This window comes from Xenopus laevis, chromosome 3S (assembly GCF_017654675.1).
Source record: "Xenopus laevis strain J_2021 chromosome 3S, Xenopus_laevis_v10.1, whole genome shotgun sequence".
Classification (NCBI taxonomy): Eukaryota; Metazoa; Chordata; class Amphibia; order Anura; family Pipidae; genus Xenopus; species Xenopus laevis.
In genome coordinates this window covers 10,498,130-10,510,459 of record NC_054376.1, presented here as the reverse complement: position 1 = coordinate 10,510,459, position 12,330 = coordinate 10,498,130, and positions in this window count along the sequence as shown.

Sequence of the window (12,330 nt, the reverse complement as noted above, 5' to 3'; positions counted from 1 at the left end):
CTGCAGGCTGAGTTATACAGGGAACTCTGAGTATCACTCATGTATTATAAGGGATAATGTACCCCCTACTGTAAATGATAAGGATATTAGAAGTTACTGAGGGGTTCTGTGACCATTTAAAGGCACAAGGCTGCAGGAGTTATACAGGGGACTTGGGAGTATCACACATGTATTTTAAGGGATAATGTATGCCCTATTATAAATTATAAAAATGAACCCCTATAACAGTAATACCATTTCCAACATATTATCAAGTGTTAAAGCATCCTTACATACTGCAAGCTGTTGTGTAGCATTATCCAGATGTCCAGAGCCAGTGAACGACTTCAGGCTAGAATATCTTGCAATGGGAAACCTGCCTGCTCTGAGTTCTTTGTTTATGCAAGCATTAGTAGAGACATTACTCACATTTATATGACCACAGAAAATCTAAACAACAAGTGGGGCCCATTAATCAACACTGGGCAATCAATCAAAATTTTGCTTTAATTTTTCTACCTGCAGCTGGCTGCAAAAAAAAAAAAACAATCATGATGGGTTGCTACAGGTTACTGCCCAGGTACAAATATAACCACTGATTATAAATGAGCCTGAGCATGTCTATCCATCTAACGCTTGATTACAATGGAACACTGGCAAGCCAATGGAGCTACCTCATGAGTTTAACTCAGGAACACACACATAGGGGGAAATTCACTAAAGGAGGAAGTGACTAACGTTAGCAAAAATTCACCAGTGTGACGTCATTTCAGGACTTCGCCAATTTACTAACGGGCGCAGGCGTAACGTCACTCGCAAAGGAGATAGACTGTCAGGAGCTACCTGGGATCGAACTCTGAACTATACACTCACAAGCTCCTGCATTATTTCATTGAGCCACTGGAGACCTTTGGAATCTGATTCTACTGGTATGATTAAAGACTTTCTACCTTATACGTTTGCTCACCTCCTCCTCCTCCTTCTTGCTCTACCAGGTGTTGGTAATTTGTTAATTAAGGGCCTTTATAAGCCTGTTGTTAATGATACCCCTGTGCTTGATCATTGAAGCTCCCAAGCTAGATCTTGCATACTCCTTGCTCCTGTGACTCCTTGCTCCTGTGACTCCTTGCTCCTGTGACTCCTTGCTCCTGTGACTCCTTGCTCCTGTGACTCCTTGCTCCTGTGACTCCTTGCTCCTGTTCCTGAGATTCCTGCTTTTGTTCCTGAGATTCCTGCTTTTGTTCCTGAGATTCCTGCTTTTGTTCCTGAGATTCCTGCTTTTGTTCCTGAGATTCCTGCTTTTGTTCCTGAGATTCCTGCTTTGTTCCCTGTGTTCTCTGCTACAGTTTACCATTACCTGCACTCTGTTGGATCTCCTGGTAATTGACCTCGGCTTGTTTACTGGACTACCCTCTGCCATCAGCCTGCCTCCGACCTCGGCCTGCCATACGGACTTGTTATTGCCATCAGCCTGCCCCCGACCTCAGCCTGTTTCTCGGACTTACCTTTATTGTTGCCTGCCCTTGACCACCGACCTGGTGTAAGAACTTATATTATTTTTTATCTTTTGTTCATCTGTTATATTGCCATACTTTTCATTATTAAAATATTCTTCTGCATAACATGTTTCCGGCCTATCAAAACCTCAAATACCCGCTGTACTCGTGTTATACAGCACCAAGGCTCCTAACTACCAGCCCCTCACCTGTGGCCAAGCCTGACATAGACTCTAGTGCTACTTCGCACTCTTGCACCAGGCAAAGTTTTGCTCGAGCAAAAGAGCATTACTTCGCAAATTCACTAAGATGCACCTTTTACTCAATGTTACCTGTTCCGCCAGACTTGCCTTTGCCAGCTCAGACCAGGCGAAGTGCAATGGAATGTATAGGGCTTCTTCAAAAGTACAGTTTTGGGTACCCAGGCTCCCCCATACATTCCCTAACATATGGCACATAAACTATACACTGGGCTCATGTGTAGGGCAATATAACAAATTTATTTTATTTTATTAAGGTTTCCCGGGCTTGTGTAGTGTAATGTATTTGCTGCAACATATACGTCCATTCAACTTTAACTTCCTGCCATATGCAAATTAGCCAACGCTAGCGCAACTTCGATCCGTTTAGCGCAGTAACGCTAGCGAAACATCACCAGAGTTCGGCACCCTGGACGCAACTTGAATTTTAGTGAATTAGCGTTGTCCTGGCAACGCTTGGTGAAGTGTTGCGATGTGAGCAAAGCCGACACGGGCAAATTTGTGCGGTCAGGTTAGTGAATTTGCCCCCTGGAGTAGAAGGTGGGGGGGCAGAAATTTTTTTCTGCAAACAGCCCTGACCCTATTGTCACTTACCAATGTATAAAGAAAGTATTATGTAACATGTCAACACACATATTGTTCAAGGTTTAGAATATAAAGTATAGAGTCTGAGCACATTTGGATAACTAGCAGCTCATCAGGCAGATATGTAAACTGAGGTACAGGGAGAAGTAGTTTATAGAAGATGGTAGGCATCGTTTTTGACATATCTCTAGATAGAGGTAGCTACGGCATTGATTTTGACATCATTGACCCCACAGACAGATGGAGATTATGGGGTATATTTATCAAAGAGTGAAGATACTTTTTTAAAAATCCCATAGAAATGAATGGAGAGTGGCGGAATTTCACTCTGCGGCGATGTCTAACTTCACTCTTTGATAAATATACCCCAAAGTCTTTAGGTCTTTCTTTGCCACAAAGCTAAGGGTGACCCCTTCATCCTTGTCCCCCTGTCAGAAAAGCAAGATCTTTAGAACTATTTGCTACATAGCAAGGGTGGGACTGGGCTCTTTTTCTCCTCCACCCTGCACTAGAAATTAGGTGGCCAAAAATGATTTATCTCTATACTAAATAATTCCCTGGTGAAATTCTTGCCTACTGAGATTAGAGACTAGAGATTACTGTGCAATTTTGGTATGCTTTTAGGTGTTAGGGTTGCCACCCTACTGGCCTAGATGGTAAAACAACTGCCATAGCTGGAGCCAATACTACAAATTTATTGGCAATGTAGTTGGCAGTAAATTTGTAATACTCTTGAATTATGCTCCTGGTCTGCCCACTTAAACTGACAATTTTCCCCACTCATTTTCTCATCTCTGATAATTAGGGATGCACCGAATACAGGATTCGGTTCGGGATTCGGCCAGGATTCTGCCTTTTTCAGCAGGATTTGGATTCAGCCGAATCCTTCTGCCCGGCCGAACCGAATCTGAATTTGCATATGCAAATTAGGGGTGGGGAGGGAAATCTTGTGACTTTTTGGCACAAAACAAGGAAGTAAACATTTCCCCCCCCTCCCACCCCTAATTTGCATATGCCAATTAGGATTTGGATTCGGTTCGGTATACGGCCGAATCTTTCACAGAGGATTCAGAGGTTCGACCGAATCCAAAATAGTGGATTCGGTGCATCCCTACTGATAATCCCCCTTAAAGGAACAGTAACTTCAAAAAATAAAAGTGTTTTAATGTAATGAAAATATAATGCAGTGTTGACCTGCACTGGTAAAACTGCTGTGTTAGTTTCAGAAACACTACTATTGTTTATATAAATAAGCTGCTGTGTAGCAATGGGGGCAGCCATTCAAAGGAGAAAAGGCTCAGGTTACACAGCAGATAGCAGATAAGCTCTGTCTGTCTAATATTGTTATCTGTTATCCATTAGTTAACCTGTGCCATATAGCCGTTTTTCAATTTCCGTCATTGCTCCACAGCAGCTTCTTTATATGAACTATAGTAGTGTTTCTGAAGCAAACTGATCAGTTTTACCAGTGCAGGGCAACAGTACATGATATTTTCATTACTTTAAAACACTTACATTTTTAGGTGTTACTGTTTCTTTAAACATCTCCATCATTTCACAGAACATGCCCTTTGATTAACACTCCACCCACTTTATGTCATGAACTACCCTCTTTTATTGTTGCTCTCCCTACCAGCCAGTAAGAAAATTTCAAAAAGGTACCAACCCTAATAAAGGTGGATATAACCAATGCTCCCTAAGCTGTATACTCACATACATTTTGAGGCCAGTGCACACAATAAAGTGTAGTAATTTGTGTGAATTTTGTCACACTGTTTCTTAAAATTTTCTACAAAGGTTTAGAAAGCCTGCATACAAGATTTTTTTTTATGCACACAGCCAAGAAAAAAATTAGAGGTAACATTGGCTATAACAGTGTTAGCTGATATAAGATGGTCACAAAAAAACAGGGAGATGGGTATATGCAGAGTTGGGTGTACACAGATCCTGTTGGAGAACTGGGGAAACGTTTTATTGAACAGCATGTTGCTTTAAGGATCCATTTATAAAGGGTATCTAAACTCTAAATAATGGATTGATTTAAACTTACTCAGGGTGCTTCTCTGGGAAATCTTGTAATTTACAATCATTTCTGTGTTTAGTGATTTCTGAGATATTAGCAGTTATAGTCTGTTTTATACAGCAGTTCTCTTTAAAGATCCAGAGTATCAGTGACCTTAAAGGGGAACTATCGCGAAAAAGAAAATTTAATATAAGCTTCAGCATACTGAAATAAGAAGTTCTCTAAATATAATCATTTAAAAATGCTGTACTGTTTCTGAAATATAAAGTTTATCACTATCCCTCTCTCAGAATCTGTTTCTCCTCATTCTCTCTTCATGCAGCAGTTGGGAGTCAGATATTCATTAACAGTTAGATCCAATATATCTTATAGGGAGGCTCCTTTTGCCTAGAAGATGTATTAGAGCTCACTCTATTAAAATCACCAGACATCATGTCTCTCTACATGCAGGATTTGTGCAAAAAAAATCTGCTAGGAATGGAAGCCTACAGCTTCTGAAATAATCAAGTTCATGTTCCCTATTCCTCTCTCAGCATCTGTTTCTCTTCATTCTGTCTTTATTCAGCAGTTGGTATCAAATATTCATTGACAGTTAGATCCAATATATCTTAAAGGGGGGGCTTCCTTTATTAGCAGATGAATTAGAGCTCACTCAAATAACTGATTCCAGTACAAACAAAATCTGACAAAATAACTGCTTTTTGCACAAATCCTGCATGTAGAGAGACATGATGTCTTCGGAATTTAATAGAGTCTGCTTATAGGGGGGCAAAAGGAGCCCCCCTATAAGATATATTGGATCTAACTGTCAATGAATATCTGACACCCAAGTCCTGCAAGAATACAGATTGAAGAGAAACAGATGCTGAGAGAGGGATAGAGAACATAAACTTGATTATTTCAGACAAGATGCAGAATATTTAATTGATTGTATTTAGAAAGTTTCTTATTTCAGTGGGATGAAGCTTATATTAAATTTTCATGTTTCTGACTCTAACGTGAGCCAGAAATACAGATATTCTCATCATCTTAGAAACAAGTAAAAATTGAAAATTCAAGTAAATTGCAAAAGTCCTCTGAAAAGGCCCTAAGTAAGTTTACATCAATTCAATTTTGGGTTAAGCTCTGTACTGTAGCTACAGTATGCTGGCAGTTGTAGAACTTGTGTTAACACTATTATGGAACATTTGCGCTCCCTTTAAATTGTGACAATCCCAAGTTTCCAAAAGTGTAAAAATAGATATAGCCCATGGAATGGAAAAAAATACACTGCAATGTGTTAGCTCACAGTTAATCAGTGAATCGGTGCCAGTGTCTCTTGTGGTCAGGTATAAAGAGGAACTATTAGTGGGAACGATGAATTTTATTACTTACAAAGGTGTCAGAGTGAGAAAAGAGCTTCAATTAGCCAACAATCCTACTGGAAATAGCACCCTGGCACAGAGTAACTTTGCTTGTGCATTCTTTCATGTCTGCAAGGGAAATATCCCCCCTGCTACCATGGTACAGACCTTTATCCATGTTCTACCCACAGGGGTGTAACTACAGAGGAAGCAGACCCAGCGGCTGCAGGGGGGCCCAGGAGGTATAGCGGCCCCATGAGGCCCTAATTCATATATCATTTTAATAAATATTGATAAAACAGGTCAATCCCTAGACATTTTGGGAGCCTGAAAAATAATTTGCTGTGGGCCCAGTAAGTTCTTATTTACACCATTGTCTACCCACACAGACAAAATAAATGTGTAATTAGTACAGTTATTTATAAAGGACCAACGCAGTCTGCAGTGCTTTACAAGAACTAAGGGAAAACACAAAAGTAAAACATTTACTAATAAAAGAACAATCATAAATTGAGACATGAGGTCAAAGAGCCCTGCCCGAGAGACACAAAAAATGTTTATACTTTAAATGAAATATTGAAATGACCCTATAAATAGAGCTGACCTGTAAATACAAGGGACAAGAAGAAATTTTCCATTACATATTTAAAGGGGAACTATTGCGAAAATGAATATTTAATATAAGCTTCATCACACTGAAATAATTTATACACAATCAATTAAATATTCTGTACTGTTTATGAAATAATGAAGTTTAGCTTCACTATTCCTCTCTCAGCATCTGTTTCTCTTCATTCTGTCTTCATGCAGGAGTTGGGTGTCAGATATTCTTTACAGTTACATCCATTAAATCCTATGGGGGGCTTCCTTTCCTAGCAGATGTATTAGAGCTCCTTCAAATAACTGATTCCAGTACAAACTAAGTCTAACAAAATAACTGCCTTTTGCACAAATTCTGCATGTAGAGAGACATGATTTGATAGCGTGAGCTCTAATACATCTTCTAGGCACAAGGAGCCCCACTGTAAAATATATTAGATCTAACTGTCAATGATTATCTGACACCCAACTACTGCACGAAGAGAGAATGAAGAGTAACATATGCTGAAAGCAAAGATAAACTTGATCATTTCAGAAGCAGTACAGCATTTTAACTTATTGTCTTTAGAAAGTTTCTTATTTCAGTGTGATGAAGCTTATATCAAATTTACATTTTTCGCGATAGTTCCCCATTAATATGTGCTGAGAGGCAAAAGCTTTCAGCCTGAAATGCAATACTGCTTAGAGTCCAGCAGAGGGGGTAAGGTATGTCTTTTAACTCTTTAAGCACTAAGTGCCTTGCAACTGGTTTTTCCGAAACAGAAACACAGGAAAGCAGCCTCTGATTCATGGCATTTTGGTAACAGCACTATAGATTTTCATAGTCTAAGCAAAATGCCATCTTTTCTCACTCAACTGAGCATGCACAGGCATGGGGCCAAATTTTCCACAAGGCACACAGTTGGCACCCCCTCCCCGATGATTTTAACTTTCCTTGTCCTTTAAACACAGTTTTTCTTGTGCTGAGCCAGCAAACTTCGAACCTACTGACACAATTACAATAAAAATGGGTACACCAGAAATCCACAGGAATTGTGTTCCATTCAAACAACAGGCTGTTGGAGGGAGGCTGCTACTTAGGAGAGCAATGGAGCACAAAGGGAGAATTTTATGTATGAAAGTTTTATGTCCCCTTTAAATTTTTTCATACCACTCATGCAATTCAACCATTGGAATCTGAACAAATGTGGGCTTTGAAACAACATCCACCTGCTTTGCTCTGAATCCAACTATAACATATTTCTAATTATAGTGCAATAATATGCAAACTGAGGAGACTACTGCCCAACTATTACAAATCCAGCAATAAATTACCAGAACCCTGTCTATCCTTTGATTCCTCCTTGATAGTTTTATTATTGATGAAGCCCTCGCCAAGAAGCGTTGTAACCACAGACAGGTCACTGACAGCACCGTGTTGAGAGAGTTCCAACAGACTAATTTACAGATGAATTCATTATATTTGCATCAGATGCGAAACAAACAGGATTAATAAATAAGAGTCAGTTGCACTAAATCACTCGCTGGTATTGTGGCTCCTGAGTGAATAATATGCATCAGGTCAGACTGAAAGGAACCTGCCAAGCCAGGCATTAATTGTTAGTTACAAATGGATGTGCCATTAAAGCAGATGTGAAATTTTGATATGTGGTTAAACTGGACATTAAATATATTTCATCCACCTTTAGCCAGCCAATGTCTCAACGTTATATTCTAAAAGGAAAACAGAGTACAGGTATACAGTGTATTTCTGAACCCATGTTACCTGTTGCTTCAATACCTTGGGTTTTCAATCCCTGTAAGTCTGGCCCCTTTAAAACTGCCCTGCCGTGCTTTTAGTCTGGCTTAGTCCCTTTAAAAATTGACCTTCCTTGCTTTTTCCTAGCTTTCATGCGTGCTTGCTGTTGCCAGTGATGCCATCAGGCAAGTACAGAATAGCTATTCCCATTAAAGAAATTGTTTAGTGTAAAAATAAAAACTAGGTACCAAATAGATAGGCTGTGCAAAATAAAAAAAATTCCATCAATACAGTTAGTTAGCCAAAAATGTAATGTATAAAGGCTGGTGTGACTGGATGTCTAACATAATAGCCAGAACACTACTTCCTGTTTTGCAGCTCTCTTGCTTTCCACTGATTGGTTACCAGGCAGTAACCAATCAGAGAATTGAGGGGGGACACATAACTGTTTTGAATCTGAGCTGAATGCTGAGGATCAATAGCAAACTCACTGAACAGTTATGTCCCATGTGGCCCCCCTTCAAGTCGCTGACTAACTCAGAGTTAAAGAGCTGAAAAGCAGGAAGTAGTGTTCTGGCTATTATGTTACACATCCAGTCACTCCAGCCTGTATACATTACATTTTTGGCTAACTAACTATATTGGAAATATTTTTATTTTGCACAGCCTACGTATTTACCCAGTTTTTATTTTTACACTGAACTGTTTAAGGGCCATGTGGCAGAAGGAGCAGAAAATGACATATAAGTGCAATATAGGGCTGGCAATATGTCAAAGCTTTCAGAGAGTGGGTGGTGTTTGGGTGAATCATGGTAGGGGTTTTACCCAAATGGATAGTGGCTGAGGTGGATCATGGTGGGATGCATTTACAGGTAATTTTTTTCCATCTAGGTTCCATTCTACTTGTTGGCAGAGCCCTCCTCCCAGGGGACCAGTGGGTTAATAACTGGTGTCCTACTTTGGGAAAGGCCCTACTTAGCAGCCTAAGTGAGTAGTGGGTTAATAATTAAGGCCCTCTGGGGAGGAGAGTCCAAATAAATAAGTTGTATGGGGTCCTGTGGTTCCTGATGGCGGGCCCTGCCTGCTGCCCAACTGCATTGCTATGCAACTGCAGTGAAGGTAAACATTCCAAACATACTAGCACTAAATAAGTATGCCTAGAATTTAGGCTGCATAAAAATATCATTATTTGGATGTGAGCTATGGGGTGTGGAAGACTGGGCCGGAAGACTGTATGCCGCTAGTAGGAAGGGCCAAAACAGAGCAGCTCCCGAAAAATGTAACATAAAAATAATATAGGCAAAAGTTTTCATGGTGCTTTAGTCATTCAATAATTAAGCGGTTGGCCAAACAAACAAACTCAAATATATGATAAATGAAATAGCTGTTGGGTGTATTTAACTTACAAAGTGGGATGGATTACAACACTCACCTGGAGATGGGGGAAGAATAATCTTACCTCTATTTTCTTATAGGCTGCATAAACTATTATGCATGCACTTTCTTCTGGTGAAATACCCAATGGAGCATTAATGTAGGATCTAAAGCACAGGGGGCACTTCTTTTACTACAGTAATTTTATTTATGTGAAGTTTGCACCTTATAAACATACTGTATCTTCTGAACTGTTATATCTAATATAAGTAATTAAAAAAACAACTGGGCTTGCTGAGTAATTATTGAAGACGTTTCACTACTCATCCGAGCAGCTTCTTCAGTTCAACTGACTGGTGTTGGCAAATAAACTCTTCCACTAATCCAATCACAACGGCACATTGAAACTCTTCAGAGAGGTGACATCTGAAATTCACAGAGGTGCTGATTCTGTGCAGTTACTGTGATGAGTAGTAAAACGTCTTCAATAATTACTCAGCAAGTCCAGTTGTTTTTTTGAATTACTTATATTAGATATCACGATACCATGACCTGGATGAATGAAAATCTTTATAGTCTTCTGAACTGTTGTCTTTTTTATAGCTTTAGAAATACAGAATGTATTGTATTCAAAATAGTTTCCCCACCTTTATATCTACGCCACTGAGTTTACTCCTAATCAGTCGACATTTTGGGATGCAGCTCATTCCAGGTATGGTGGAAAGTAGGGATGCACCGAAACCACTATTTTGGATTCGACCCCCGAAAGGTTCGGCTGAATACCGAACCGAATCTGAATCCTAATTTGCATATGCAAATTATGGGTGGGAAGGAAAAAATTTTTTTACTTCCTTTATTTGTGACAAAAAGTCACGTGATTTCCCTCCCTGCCCCTAATTTGCATATGCTAATTAGGATTCAGATTTGGTTCGGCCAGGCAGAAGGATTCGGGCTGGATCCTGGATTTGGTGCATCCCTAGTGGAATGTTTCACTATAAATAGTTTATTTCAGGTAGTCAGCTTATCTAAAGCTAACCTTTAGCCCCAGGGTCCCTCAGTGTAAACAGATCAATATCTGGAAGGACCACATAATGATTGTTTATATATTTTGTGCATAGTAAGCTAAAGCCAAGCAACATATCAATGGCAAAGTGAAAACAAATACAGGTATGGGATCTATTATTCAGAATGCTCGGGACCTTTCCATAATTTGGATCTTTATAACTTAAGGCAATGATCCCCAACCAGTAGCTCGTGAGCAACATGTTGCTCTCCAACCCCTTGGATGTTGCTCTCAGGGTCCTCAAAGCAGGCGCTTATTTTTGAATTCCAAGCTAGAAATGAAGTTTTAATTGCATAAAAACTAAGTGTAGTGCCAAACAAAGCCTCCTGTAGGCTGCCAGTCCTCATAGGGGCTACCAAATAGCCATTCACAGCCCTTATTTGGCACCCAAGGGACTTTTTCATTCGTGTTGCTCCCCAACTCTTTTTACATTTGAATGTGGCTCACTGGTAAAAAAGGTTGGGGACCTCTGACTTAAGGGCATGGGCACACGGGCAGATTCTGGGACATTTAGTCGCCTGGCGACTAATTGCCTCTTCTGCGGAGCAACAATCTCCCCAAACTGCCTTCCGCCTGCTATAATGAGATAAAGGATCCCATACCTGTATACAAATATACATTCATACTGTAAGCTAAAAAGTTCTGTTTGTTCTAGAGAGTACTTGGCTCGCAACTTTCTGTGTAGCTAGATCTAAGCTGGCCATACATGTGAAAATCTTGAGTGGGCAATATTGGACTTATTGTATTGTCTGGCCATCGGCCCAATGATTTGATCAGAATTGAAGCTCATTGCCATTGGAACAAGAGCCACATCAATGAACAGATGCGGTCCTCAGTTTGGCACACACAAAACATACGAACATACTGTAGTTACAAAAGTTATACACCTTTTGCATAACACACACAGACTATATAAAACAAACATTAAAAAAACCTTATGTCTGAAAAAGACATAAATTACATAAAACATACACAATACAGGTATCTGGAAACATGTTACCCAGAAAACTCTGAATTTCGATAAGGCCATCTCCCATAGACTCCATTTTAACCAAATAATCCAAATTTTTAAAAATGATTTCCTTTTTCTCTGTAATAATAAAACTGCACCTTGTACTTGATCCAAACGAATATAAAATCCTACATCCTACTGAAGTTATTTAATTTTTAAAAGATTTTGTATTAGACCTAAAGTATGAAGATTAGGGATGCACCGAATCCACTTTTTTGGATTAGGCCGAACCCCCGAATCCTTTGTGAAAGATTCGGCCGAATGCCGAACCAAATCCTAATTTACATATACAAATTAGGGGTGGGAAGGGGAAAACATTTTTTACTTCCTTGTTTTGTGACAAAAAGCCACGCGATTTAACTCCCACCTCTAATTTGCATATGCAAATTAGAATTTGGTTCGGCCGGGCAGAAGAATTTGGCCGAATCCTGCTGAAAAAGGTCGAATCCTGGCCGAATCCCGAACCGAATCCTGGATTCGGTGCATCCCTAAAAATAACGGAAAGATCTGTTATCCAGAAAACCTCAGGTACCAAGCACTATGGATAATGGGCCCCATAAAAAATTTGCAGAAAACGTACAAAACACACATAAAAACAGTGGTCTAACTATGGAAACCCAGTCCACTCTTCCACCCACACCTTTTCAATGTAAATACAGGGCACAGGAACAGTTTGTGGGCTAAGAGGTGGCATATGGGCTCTCAAGCCTAACTCACAACACACAATTAAATGAGATAAAACTTACCCACAGCAAACCCACACAACAATACCCACAACCCACACAAAGCTGCAAAGACACAAACAAAACAAAGACTAAACCAACAACAAAAACGACATGAAACATACACAAAACACA